Consider the following 12,051-nt stretch of genomic DNA (forward strand, 5'->3'; position numbering starts at 1 on the left):
ATTTCTCTAGTCGATAATCACACAACCTTTTGTGATATAGTGATTCCGGTACCACGCTCATGGATGCACCAGTGTCGATTTCCATGGGTATCCTGGTTCCTTCGACATCTACTTGGATGATGATGCCTCGCGAATTCCTATTAGATACCTTCGTGCTCCTGATGACGTGAATCTCCAGAAACTCCTCATCCTGCTGCTTCTCTTCAACGGTATGTAGTGTCTGGTGATTTCTACTTCTAGCATTGCCAGTCAGTTTACTCTTCTGTCGGCACGCCTTCACAAGATGCCCAGTTTTTTTGCAGTAGAAACACTCTGCCTTCACATATGGACAGCTTTGAGCGATGTGTTGTCCCAGGCACCGATAGCACGACTTCAGTGCACTGTTACTTTGGTCAGTTGCTGAGGGCTTGGGGACCAGCTGCCTTTTACTTTTAGCCTGCAGCTGATTCACCTCGGTTGTCTGATGACTGGAAATGGCGCGGAACTCTCGGGAGTATCAGTCGGCCATATCCATTAGCATAGCTGTCTGACAAGCTAAATCAAAAGTCAAGTTAGGGGTTGTCAACAATTTACTTCTGATACGTTCATTTTTCAACCCACAAACAAAGCAGTCACGCAAAGCTTGGTCCTGAAAGTTTCTGAAATGACAGTGAATAGATAACTTTTTTAAAGCTACAATGTACTCACTGATACCCTCATCATTTAATTCATCGCTTGTTCCAAAATAATAACTTTCAGCAATTTCCAGGGGCTCAGGACTGTACTGCTGTTCTAAATTGGTTAGGACCTCCTTCAGTGGCGTGTCCTTTGGCTTGGTGGGACCAAGCAAATTTTCAGGGTTTCATACACCTCGGGGCTTCCTTCTGTCAAAAATATAGCCCGTTTCATTTCTAAAATGGCCCGCTTACAATTTACATCATCGGCGACTTCAACAATACTATTCGCGGTAAATACATTTCTAGCCACTCCACATATGCTCCGAAAGTCTCTCGGTCATGATGGAACTCATCCAAGCACCCTATTATTCCCATCGGTGCAGCCATCTGGACTCTGGCAACGTCAACAGTTCAGCCACGTGTGCTTGAAATTTACTACGGATTTTCAAGTTTTTCTGTAAAATGAAGAACCTCCAACAGTCCCTCCATCAGTTGGCAGGATTATTCTCCAACAAAAATTTCAGCTAGGAAATCCACAATCACATCCTCATCGCCAATTCTGTGATATCTTGAGACACAGCATATATATACAACAGCACAACATGGCTTCTGAAGTAAGAACTGTATTGCACACGGCTTTATAATTATATACATCAGTAGTCCACCAGGTGGCTCTATGACAATCTCCAACAAGGGGGTGAGGTGATGCAGGCGATCCTGCCCCCTGCCAGTTAAGGTCTGCTGGTGCCAGTTATGCATCACCTTTTCTACCAGAGAAAGGGAATACGTCAGTTAGTGTGGTGTAGAGTGTTTGGGTGATGTGTTTGTCATGGTTGAATAGCTGACAATGTGTTCAATCTGTGAGATGTGGGTGTGAGGCTTGAAGCAGTGTTAAATTGTGAGGGGGTGGTGAAGCTATGCATGTGAGGTGTGAGTCATGTATGGTAAAGGTTGTTGATAGGTGAGTGATGGGGATGTGGTGCATTGAACATTGTGTGAGGCTAGTGGTGCAGATGGTGGGATATGGCATTTGAAGGTGAATTCACTGACCTTAACCACTTGTGTGAGGTCATTAAACTTATTCCTGCACTGATTCCAGGTGCTCAGGGCTACACTGTTGGCATTTACCAAAGTGGCTATCTGCTTCAACTGCACTCTGGTCTGTTGCCTTGAGGGCCTCCTGGCTCCCTGTGGAAATAGGATCTCTCTTCTGGAGCTAAGACCCTGGACCAAAGCCTCCAGTGCTACATTTGTGAATCTAGGTGCATGCTCTCTCCCCTGTTGTGCCATCATTAATATTTTCTTCTCCAATGTCCTCCCAGGTATTTCAATCAACAGTTGCAGGCAGAAGGCACCTCCCCTTTAAGAGGTGCAGACTGCTTTAAGTAGTGCAGGCTAGCTTTAATTGGAATTAGCCTCGTACAAACTTGAGCCTTCTGCTGAGCATTCAACCAATTAGCAGCGCATTCAGCACTGGGCTGAATGCTACAATCATGTAAATTAGCGGGCAGCACGAAGTTTGCATGCTGCCTACAGTCCTTTGAACAGGTGCAGGTTGATCGCGCATCGCAATTCCCATGCCCGTTTTCAGGCCTTATCCAATTTCTAGGCCAGGAATTCTTGCTAAAATTATATAGGGCTTTGGTGAGACCACACCTGGAGTATTTTGTAAAGTTTTGGTCTTCTTACCTAAGTGAGGATATAATTTCCATAGAGGGAGTGCAACAAAGGTTCACCAGACTGATTCCTGGGATGAGAGGGCTGTCCTATGAGGAGAGATTGAGTAGAATCGGCCTATAGTCCCTGGAGTTTAGAAGAATGAGAGGTGATCTCATTGAAACATATAAAATTCTTAGAGGGCTTGACAGGGTAGATGCTGGGAGACTGTTTCCGCTGGCTGGAGAGTCTAGAACAAGAGGTCATAGACTCAGGATAAGGGGTCAGCCATTTAGGACTGAAATGAGGAGAAATTTCTTCACTCAGAGGGTTATGAATCTTTGGAATTCTCTGCCCCAGGGGGCTGTGGATGCTCAGTTGATTAGTATCTTCAAGACAGAGATCGATAGATTTTGGGCACTAAAATCAATGAATACGGGGATAGGGTGGCAAAGTGGAGTTGATGTAGAAGTTCAGCCATTATCTTATTGAATGGCAGAGCAGGCTCGATGGGTTGTATGCCCTGCTCTTATTTATTATGTTCTTATGTCCATGCTAGGTGAGAATTTGAATTCAGTTAATAAAATATCTGGAAATGCAAAGAACTGGTATCAATAAAAGTGACCATGAAGCTGTCAGATTGTCATAAAAACTCAACTGGTTCACTAATGTCCTTTAGGGAAGTAAACTTCCCACTATTACCTAATCTAGCCTATAAGTGACTTCAGTACCACACCAACATGGTTAACTCTTAACTGTCCTCTGAAGTGCCCAATCAATCACTCAGTTGTATCAAACTGCTTCAATGGTTCAAAATGAAGGCCTATTACCACCTTTTCAGGAAACTAGGGATAAACAATAAATGCAGGCCAATGATGTCCACATCCTGAGAATGAATTTAAAAAAAATTACTCCATTAAGTTTTCATATGTTAATGGCTCATATTTTCCGACCCCCACGGGTCTGTACGAGCTATGTACACACCCGTAGGGGCCTCGCAAGTGCCAGTTTCAGGCATGCAAAGCACATGCGCTGAAAACCGGCATTTCCGATCTGTCAAGAATTCTCTTCACAGATCCTCCGCCTGCCCGGGAGAAGGGCCTCTGTGGGTGGAGAGTTCCGCTTTCTGCAGAACCTCCGCCCGCTGAAATCACTTAAAAATCTTATGCCTGGTAAAAGCTGGTGTAAGGTCTGCTTTTACCAGCAAAAGAGTTTAAAAAAGTTAAAAAATATTTTTTTTTCACTCATTTATAATTTTAAAATACTTTTAAAAAAGGTAAGTTTATTTATAGCCCCGTAAAAAACTTTAATTATTTTTTTCAAATTATTAAAAGTTTGTTTAAAATATATAATGTAATTTTAACCAATTTTAAATACATGATTTAAAAAATATATTTAATGTTTTAGTGTGTTTTTTGAGTGATCCCCATTCATACTTTTGACAGGTCTATGCGGAGAGACCTCTCAAAAGTGTGAAGGGGGATTCCCTTCTTTGATTGGTTCTCCATGGCCCACGTGATCCCAGGGACGCTTGCGAACCGCCTGCGCCCCTGGGATGCCTGGGCCTCTGCGTGTGCGCACTAGGAGAGACCCAGGATCTGAAGTGTCGGGACCTACAAAGCCAACAGGTAAGCTCATAGATTTTTCCAGATCGGAGGCATCCGCACGTAGGAAGCCTCTGATCGGAAAATCTGGCCCAATATCACTGAGTAATTTCCAGGCTATAATCCCTTTAATATGCGAGCTCGCAAACATAAAATTACACCCTCAAAGCTTTGCAAAGATACCAGTCATGTTTTGAGTTATTAGTGAAAATGTAGACATAATCGTCATCACTAAAGCCTGCATTACTTGGCTTTACCTCCTCCCATTTTTTACCTTGTTGCCCATTTCTGTATCAGATTTGAACTTCACTACTTTGCTGGATTCATATTTTAATTAATTGCTCATGTATTAAAGGGAAGCCAACATCAATTGCTCCGCTTGATAACACAAATCATACCAGAGTATTTTTATTGCTTTGATGTTGTGATCTGAATATGAGAAAGAGTTAAAAATGCATAATTTATAAAACAAACATAATTCATTAAAAGCTTATATTAAACTAATAATTAAATTAAGTAACATGAATATTGAAATATCAGTCTCATACTGTAATTGTTATGCTTTATCTACTGTCTCTTTGGCCATTATTGAGGGTTATGATTTTTTAAAATATAGTTAAGGTAATCATAATACGAATGACCAATGTTATGACAGAAGTTATTTAGAAAAAAAATGTTTTTTATATGATTCATTTATATCAAATGTCACAGTGGTCCTTGTAAACTGGTTTGGAATTTTAATCATGTTTCGGGGAAGCGGATAACATATTCAGGAAGTACTAAGTTCCAAATTTCTGTTTGCTCTTACAGGTTGGAGATGGTCACAGTAATGAATATCAAAGCTGAATAAAAACATTGTGAAGAAGTGGTGCAGTGAGATAGCACACTGTCTTCAAATCTAGAAAACCGATTTGAATCCATAAAGGTACTTGAACCAATGGGTCCTGAAAGTCCATGGGCTATGGTGGTTTCGCTGGGTTTGTACCCATTGGTGGCCTCCAGCATTGATCCTGCTGGAGTTTGCAGTGTTAGCGGGAGGGCACCTAAATTACATGGGGCTACTGAGCATCTTTGCCATGAAGGGAGCATCTCTGATGCCTGCCTGCTCCTTGCAGACAGAAAATCTGGTGACATCCTGGCATTAAATGGGATTGCTCAGATCTCCCCCTCCCTCCCCAGATCCAATTGTATCTCCTTCATACTTGTGTGCAAGGAGGCCCTTTCTTTGAGGTCCAGATTGCTTTCCTGACCTGGACTCCTCCATTGCAACCCACTTGCACCCATCTTAAGGTTGATATACCTCACTTCACTCAATGTACCAGCTTCCAGTAACACACCGGGGTTCCTAATGAGTAAAGGAAGCAGGAGCTCCCAGTGTAAGGAGTCCTGTATGGAAATCTCTTTAAACTCAATTAAGTGATTTCTCGTGATTCAGGCTCGAGCGTATTGTCCAAATACAAGTTTATTACTCAGACACCAACAGTATAATAACTATTACGGGTATACAATAGACTCACAGAACCTGGTTTCCTGCAGACCCAAAGTGATCAAGCTTGGCTTCCATAGGTGTTGGACTTCCGACTGTCCCATGAGCTCTAACTACATGATGGCTGCTATCCGTTCTTATGTATCCCTCTTTAACCATCTGTCACATGTCCAAATGACTTTCCATGCATCCTTAAAGGTCCTTCTCCTTTACTGTGAGCCATATCACATGATGCCCAGAATGATTATTAAAGTGAGGTTCCTTCTCACCAAACCTCCAGATGTTGACAGAACGGTCATCTTGATGGTTTAACTGCTAATCAATTTAACCTGATGTTATGTACTTGACATTACAAAGGAACAGGAGATGACCTGGACAATCCCAGATAGTTAATATGATTACTGGCTGGTCTATTCATCAGTTTTCTGCCCTCCATTGTTCCAGCTAACCTCCGAAATTAACACAAATCCTTAACTGACAATGACCTTGAGATGTGATTAACTTGGCTGGGAAACTTGACACAAAGCAAATTCTAACAAGTCCCTGCCTCAGAATCATCTCTTTGTGTTATATCAGGAGGCCCTTTACAAGGCTAACTGGGAATAACCAGGTCATAGAAACATAGAAACATAGACGATAGGAGCAGGAGTAGGCCATTCGGCCCTTTGAGCCTGCTCCGCCATTCAATGAGATCATGGCTGATCATCCAAATTCAGTACCCTGTCCCTGCCTTCTCCCCATATCCCTTGATCCCTTCAGCCTTAAGAAATATATCCAACTCTTTCTTGAATATATTTAATGAACTGGCCTCCACCGCCCTCTGTGGCAGAGAATTCCACAGGTTCACCACTCTCTGGGTGAAGAAATTCCTCCTCATTTCAGTCCTAAATGGCTTACCCCTTATCCTTAGACTATGACCCCTGGTTCTGGACTCCCCGGCCATCAGAAACATCCTTCCTGCAGCTAGTCTGTCCAGGCCTGACAGAATTTTATAGGTTTCGATGAGATCCCCTCTCAATCTTTTAAACTCCAGTGAGCATAAGCCCAATCGACACAATCTCTCCTCATACGTCATTCCTGCCATCCCAGGTATCAGCCTGGTGAATCTTCGCTGCACTCCTTCCATGGCAAGTACACCCTTCCTCAGGTAAGGCGATCAAAACTGCACACAATATTCAAGGTGCTGTCTCACCAAGGCCCTGTACAACTGTAGCAAGACATCCTTGTTCCTGTACTCGAACCCTCTTGCTACGAATGCCAACATACCATTATCCTTCTGAACCGCATGCTGCACCTGCATGCTTACCTTCAGCGACTGGTGCACAAGAACACCCAGGTCTCTTTGCACTTCCCCCTCTCCCAATCTATTGCCATTCAAATAATAATCTGCCTTCCTGTTTTTGTCACCAAAGTGGATAACCTCACATTTATCCACATTGTAGTGCATTTGCCATGTTTCTGCCCAATCGTACTGGAGTTTCACGACATCCTCCTCACAGCATACCCTCCCACCCAGCTTTGTGTCATCTGCAAATTTGGAGATATTACATCTAATTCCCTCGTCCAGATCATTAATATATTGATTGTGAACAGCTGGGGTCCTAGGACCGATCCTTGCGGTACCCCACTAGTCACTGCCTGCCACTTGGAAAACGACCCGTTTATTCCAACTCTTTGCTTTCTGTCCGCCAACCAGTTCTCTATCCAATTCAATACCTTGCCCCCAATCCCATGTGCCTTAATTTTGCACGCTAATCTCTGATGCGGGACCTTATCGAAAGCCTTCTGAAAGTCCAAATGCACCACATCCACTGGTTCTCCCTTATCTATTTTACCAGTTACATCCTCAAAAAATTCCACTAGATTAGTCAAGCATGATTTACCTTTTGTAAATCCATGTTGACTTTGTCCGATCCTGTCACTGCTTTCCAAGTGCTCTGCTATTACATCTTTTATAATGGACTCTAGGATTTTCCCCACTACCGATGTCAGGCTTACCGGTCTATAATTCCCTATTTTTCTCTACCACCCTTTCTGAATAGTGGGGTAAAATTAGCTACCCTCCAAACCATGGGTACTGTTCCAGCGTCCATCGAGTTCTGGAAGATGACCAGCAATGCATTTACTATTTCTAGGGCCACTTCCTTAAATACCCTGGGATGTAGATTATTAGGTCTTGGGGATTTATCGGCCTTCAGTCCCATCAATTTCCTAACACCATTTCCCTACAAATACTGATTTCCTTCAGTTCCACCCTTTCATCAGACCCTATATTCCCCGGCATCTCTGGGAGGTTATTTGTGTCCTCCTTTGTGAAGACAGAACCAAAATATGTATTTATTTTATCTGCCATTTCTTTGTTCCCCATTATAAATTCCCCTGATTCTGACTGCAAGGGACCTACGCTTGACTTCACCAATCTTTTTCTCTTCACATATCTATAAAAGCTTTTACAGTCAGTTTTTATGTTCCATGCAAGCTTACTCTCATATTCTATTTTCCCTTTCTTAATTAATCCCTTTTCCTCCTTTGTTGAATCCTAAGCTGCTCCCAATTCTCAGGATTATTGCTTTTTCTGGCCAATTTATATGTCCTCTCCTTGGATCTTATGCTATCCCTAATTTCCCTTGTTAGCCACGGTTGAGTCACCTTTTTTGTTTTATTTTTATGCCAAACTGGGATGAACAAATTCTGTAGCTCATCCATTCAGTCTTTGAATGATTGCCATTGCCTATCCACCATCAGCCCTTTGAGTGCCATTCCCCAATCAATGCTACCCAACTCGCTCCTCAGACCATCGTAGTTTCCTTTATTTAAATTGCGGACCCTAGTCTCTGAGTCAACTACTTCATTCTCCATCTTAATGAAGAATTCGATCATATTATGATCGCTCCGACCCAAGGGGCCTCGTACAACAAGATTGCTAATTAATTCTTTCTCGTTACATAATACCCAGTCTAAGATGGCCTGATCTCTGTTTGGTTCCTCGACATATTGGTCCAGGAAACCATCCCATAAACACTCCAGGAATTCCTCCTCCACAGTATTGTTACTAATTTGGTTGGCCCAATCTATATGTAGATTAAAGTCATCCATGATGATTGCTGTGCCCTTATTGCATGCTTCTTTAATTTCCCTTTTAATGCCATCCCCAACCTCCGCCTTACTGTTTGGAGGTCTATATATCTCCCCACTAACGTTTTCCCCCTTAGTATTTCTCCATTCTACCCATACAGATTCCACGTCATCAGAGCTAATATCCTTCATTACAATTGTGTTAATCCCTTCTTTAACTAGTAATGCTATCCCACCTCCCTTTCCTTTTTGCCTATCTTTCCTAAATATCGAATACCCCTGGATGTTGAGTTCCCAGTCTTGGCCATCCTTGAGCCACGTTTCTGTAATCCCAACCAAATCATATTTGTTTACCTCTATTTGCGCAGCCAATTCATCCACCTTATTGCAAATGCTCCTCGCATTAACGCACAAAGCCTTCAGGCTTGTTTTATTAACGCTCTTAGACCTATTAGAATTATTATTTACTGTGGCCACGTTTGATTTAAACCGTTGATTTCTGTGACTGCCACTTTTGTTTTTCTCCTTCCTATCTTTTGCTTTTATCCTTGTTTCCCTTTCCTCTGTCTGCCTGATCAGGTTCCCAACCCCCTGCCATTTTAGTTTAAACCCTCCCCCACAGCACTAGCAAACCCTCCCCCTAGGACATCGGTTCCAGCCCTGCCCAGATGCAGACCGTCCGGTTTGAACTGGTCCCACCTCCCCCAGAACCGGTTCCAATGTCCCAGGAATTTGAATCCCTTCCTCTGGCACCATTCCTCTAGCCACGTATTCATCTGAAGTATCATTCTATTTCTACTCTGACTAGCACGTGGCACTGGTAGCAATCCTGAGATTACTGCCTTTGAGATCCTGTTTTTTAATTTATCTCCTAACTCCCTATATTCCGCTTTTAGGACCTCATCCCGCTTTTAGGACCTCATGCCTATATGCTCCACGACAACTGACTGTTCACCCTCCCCTTCCAAGATGTTCTGCAGCCACTCGGAGACATCCTTGACCCTTGCACCAGGGAGACAACACACCATCCTGGAGTCTCGTTTGCGGCTGGAGAAACGCCTATCTATTCCCCTTACAATAGAATCCCCTATTACTGTAGCTCTACCCCTCTTTTTCCTCCCATTCTGTGCAGCAGAGCCACCCCTGGTGCCAGGAAGTTGGCTGCTGCTGCCTTCCTCTGATAAACATAGAAACATAGAAACATAGAAGATCGGAGCAGGAGTAGGCCATTCGGCCCTTCGAGCCTGCTCCGCCATTCAATGAGATCATGGCTGATCATCCACATTCAGTACCCTGTCCCTGCCTTCTCCCCATATCCCTTGATCCCTTTAGCCTCAAGAAATATATCCAACTCTTTCTTGAATATATTTAATGCACTGGCCTCCACCGCCCTCTGTGGCAGAGAATTCCACAGGTTCACCTCTCTCTGGGTGAAGAAATTCCTCCTAATTTCTGTCCTAAATGGCTTACCCCTTATCCTTAGACTATGACCCCTGGTTCTGGACTTCCCGGCCATCAGAAACATCCTTCCTGCATCTAGTCTATCCAGACCTGACAGAATTGGATGTAATATCTCCAAATTTGCAGATGACACAAAGCTGGGTGGGAGGGTAAGCTGTGAGGAGGATGTCGTGAAACTCCAGTACGATTTGGGCAGGTTGGGTGATTGGGCAGAAACATGACAAATGCGCTATAATGTGGATAAATGTGAGGTTATCCACTTTGTTGGCAAAAACAGGAAGGCAGATTATTATTTGAATGGCAATATATTGGGGCGCCGGTTTTAACTGCCGCCGCGCTCGATGCTGCTCTCCCCCAGGTCCAGCCACTGTGGTCGGTCCTCGTTCAGTGCCGTCAGTTTTAACTGCCACCGCTCTCGATGCTGCTCTCCCCAGATCCATCCCCCCCAACAGTACTCAAAGTGGTGTATCTGTTGGAGAGGGGGGTGTCCACAGGGGACCCCATGCACTCCCTGATCTTTTTCTGTTTGAATATTCTGGTTTCCCACTGGAGTTACCACAAACACCTGTTTGCTGGCAGAAAAAGGCCTATCATGTCAAATTAGTTTGGGTAAGCATCAAAAGTTTGGGTTACGGCTGAAGACTGGAACAACTGGAACTCTTTAACCTTGAAATGAGATGATTGAGAGGGGACCTTAGTGAAATATATTAAAGGGCATAGTAAGGGTAATCTGGAATACTACTTCAAGGTACACAGGGAGAGTAGAATGAGGGAACATATATTAAAACTGGTGAAAGTGAAATTTAAGCTAGATGACAGGAAAAATTTCTTGATGCAAAACGTGAAATGCTGTCCCTGTTGGAGTAATATAGGTGAAAACATTAACTCATTCAAGGGATAGTTAGATGACACAATGGGAAGAATGTAGGTCATTTATCTAACTAAATGAATGGCCTCCCTCATCTGTATCTACCTTGGTCCCTGGTAGTCATAAGGCTACAGGACTGCCCACAGTTTGGAATATATTGGCACTAAATTAGCAATTTCCCAGAGAGGCCATGTGGAAGGAGCTTATCATTTAGACACTAAAGGTTCTCTCTCAACAATTTGCTAGAAAATATCAATCATAATTTAGCAGCTTTCATCCAACAGCAATAACCATTATATTTTGTTGTGGGTTTAGTTTAAGGTAGAATACTGGAGAGCAGACTACTGTAAGTTTTTTGCTGTTATTTTGCTCTTCCCTGATTTGTACATAATATCCATTTTGTTCTCCTTGATCAGAAGCAATCTATGAATCCAGCCTGTGTGCATAACCATGAAAAATCATGGATGTTATCAATGCCTCTCCTTAGTCTACTCAGCAGCATGTTCACTTGAATAGTGTGAATATGAATCCCTTCCACAACCAGTGTCTCTTTGTTAAACACATCAAAATCATACTGGGGAAAATGAATGGTGTATTTAAAAGCTGGTAGAAGATTATGGAAACCCTGAAGAAATATTAATCAGCTAGTAACATTAGCAATCTGCAAAACCTGCATGTGCTCAGTGATGGAGCATTATGGCTCTACTTGCCAGGCTCCAGAGAAAGCCTTCTTCTTCTCGAACTTAGTGCACTTGAAAGCCAATGAACTGAATGACGATGTCCTACTCCATGCCAGAATCCACCCAGTACTATTCAAAGATCTGTGCCTGGATTGTCAACCTTGTAAAGGATTATGATGAGTGAAACACCTTGAGAATTGCTAGTGCTTAAACCAGAATGCTATGTTTATGCTGGAATTACAGGTCAATATTTTATATTGATCCAAAAAGTCTGCACAGAATACCAGTAGCACAGTTTCACACTCAGTTTTTCCTGTCTCTGAAACTCCTTCCCAGTGTTATCACTTAAAATTCTGCTTCTCATATGCAGAAGTTTATTGAAGCAGGGTTTTTTGAACATGCACCAAGCCAAGGAGAATCTGTGAATTGCCTATGAGCATTCAATTACAAATTTTTCTAAGTTTTATGCATTCCCAGCAACAACCAGCGTCAAATTGGTAAAATATCTAGCTTTGTTGTCATTCCTTCCAGCTGCACATATGCCATCTACTGTAATATAAAAAAA

General features: G+C 42.9%; 1 pseudogene; it reads right to left on the bottom strand.

Moving 5' to 3' along the window:
- Nucleotides 1–254: 254 nt before the first annotated feature.
- On the bottom strand, nt 255–5,480 carry LOC147123169 (uncharacterized; annotated as a pseudogene).
- Nucleotides 5,481–12,051: the final 6,571 nt, after the last annotated feature.

This window comes from Somniosus microcephalus, chromosome 2 (assembly GCF_052327205.1).
Source record: "Somniosus microcephalus isolate GS21.2 chromosome 2, FLI_Smic_1.0, whole genome shotgun sequence".
NCBI lineage: Eukaryota > Metazoa > Chordata > Chondrichthyes > Squaliformes > Somniosidae > Somniosus > Somniosus microcephalus.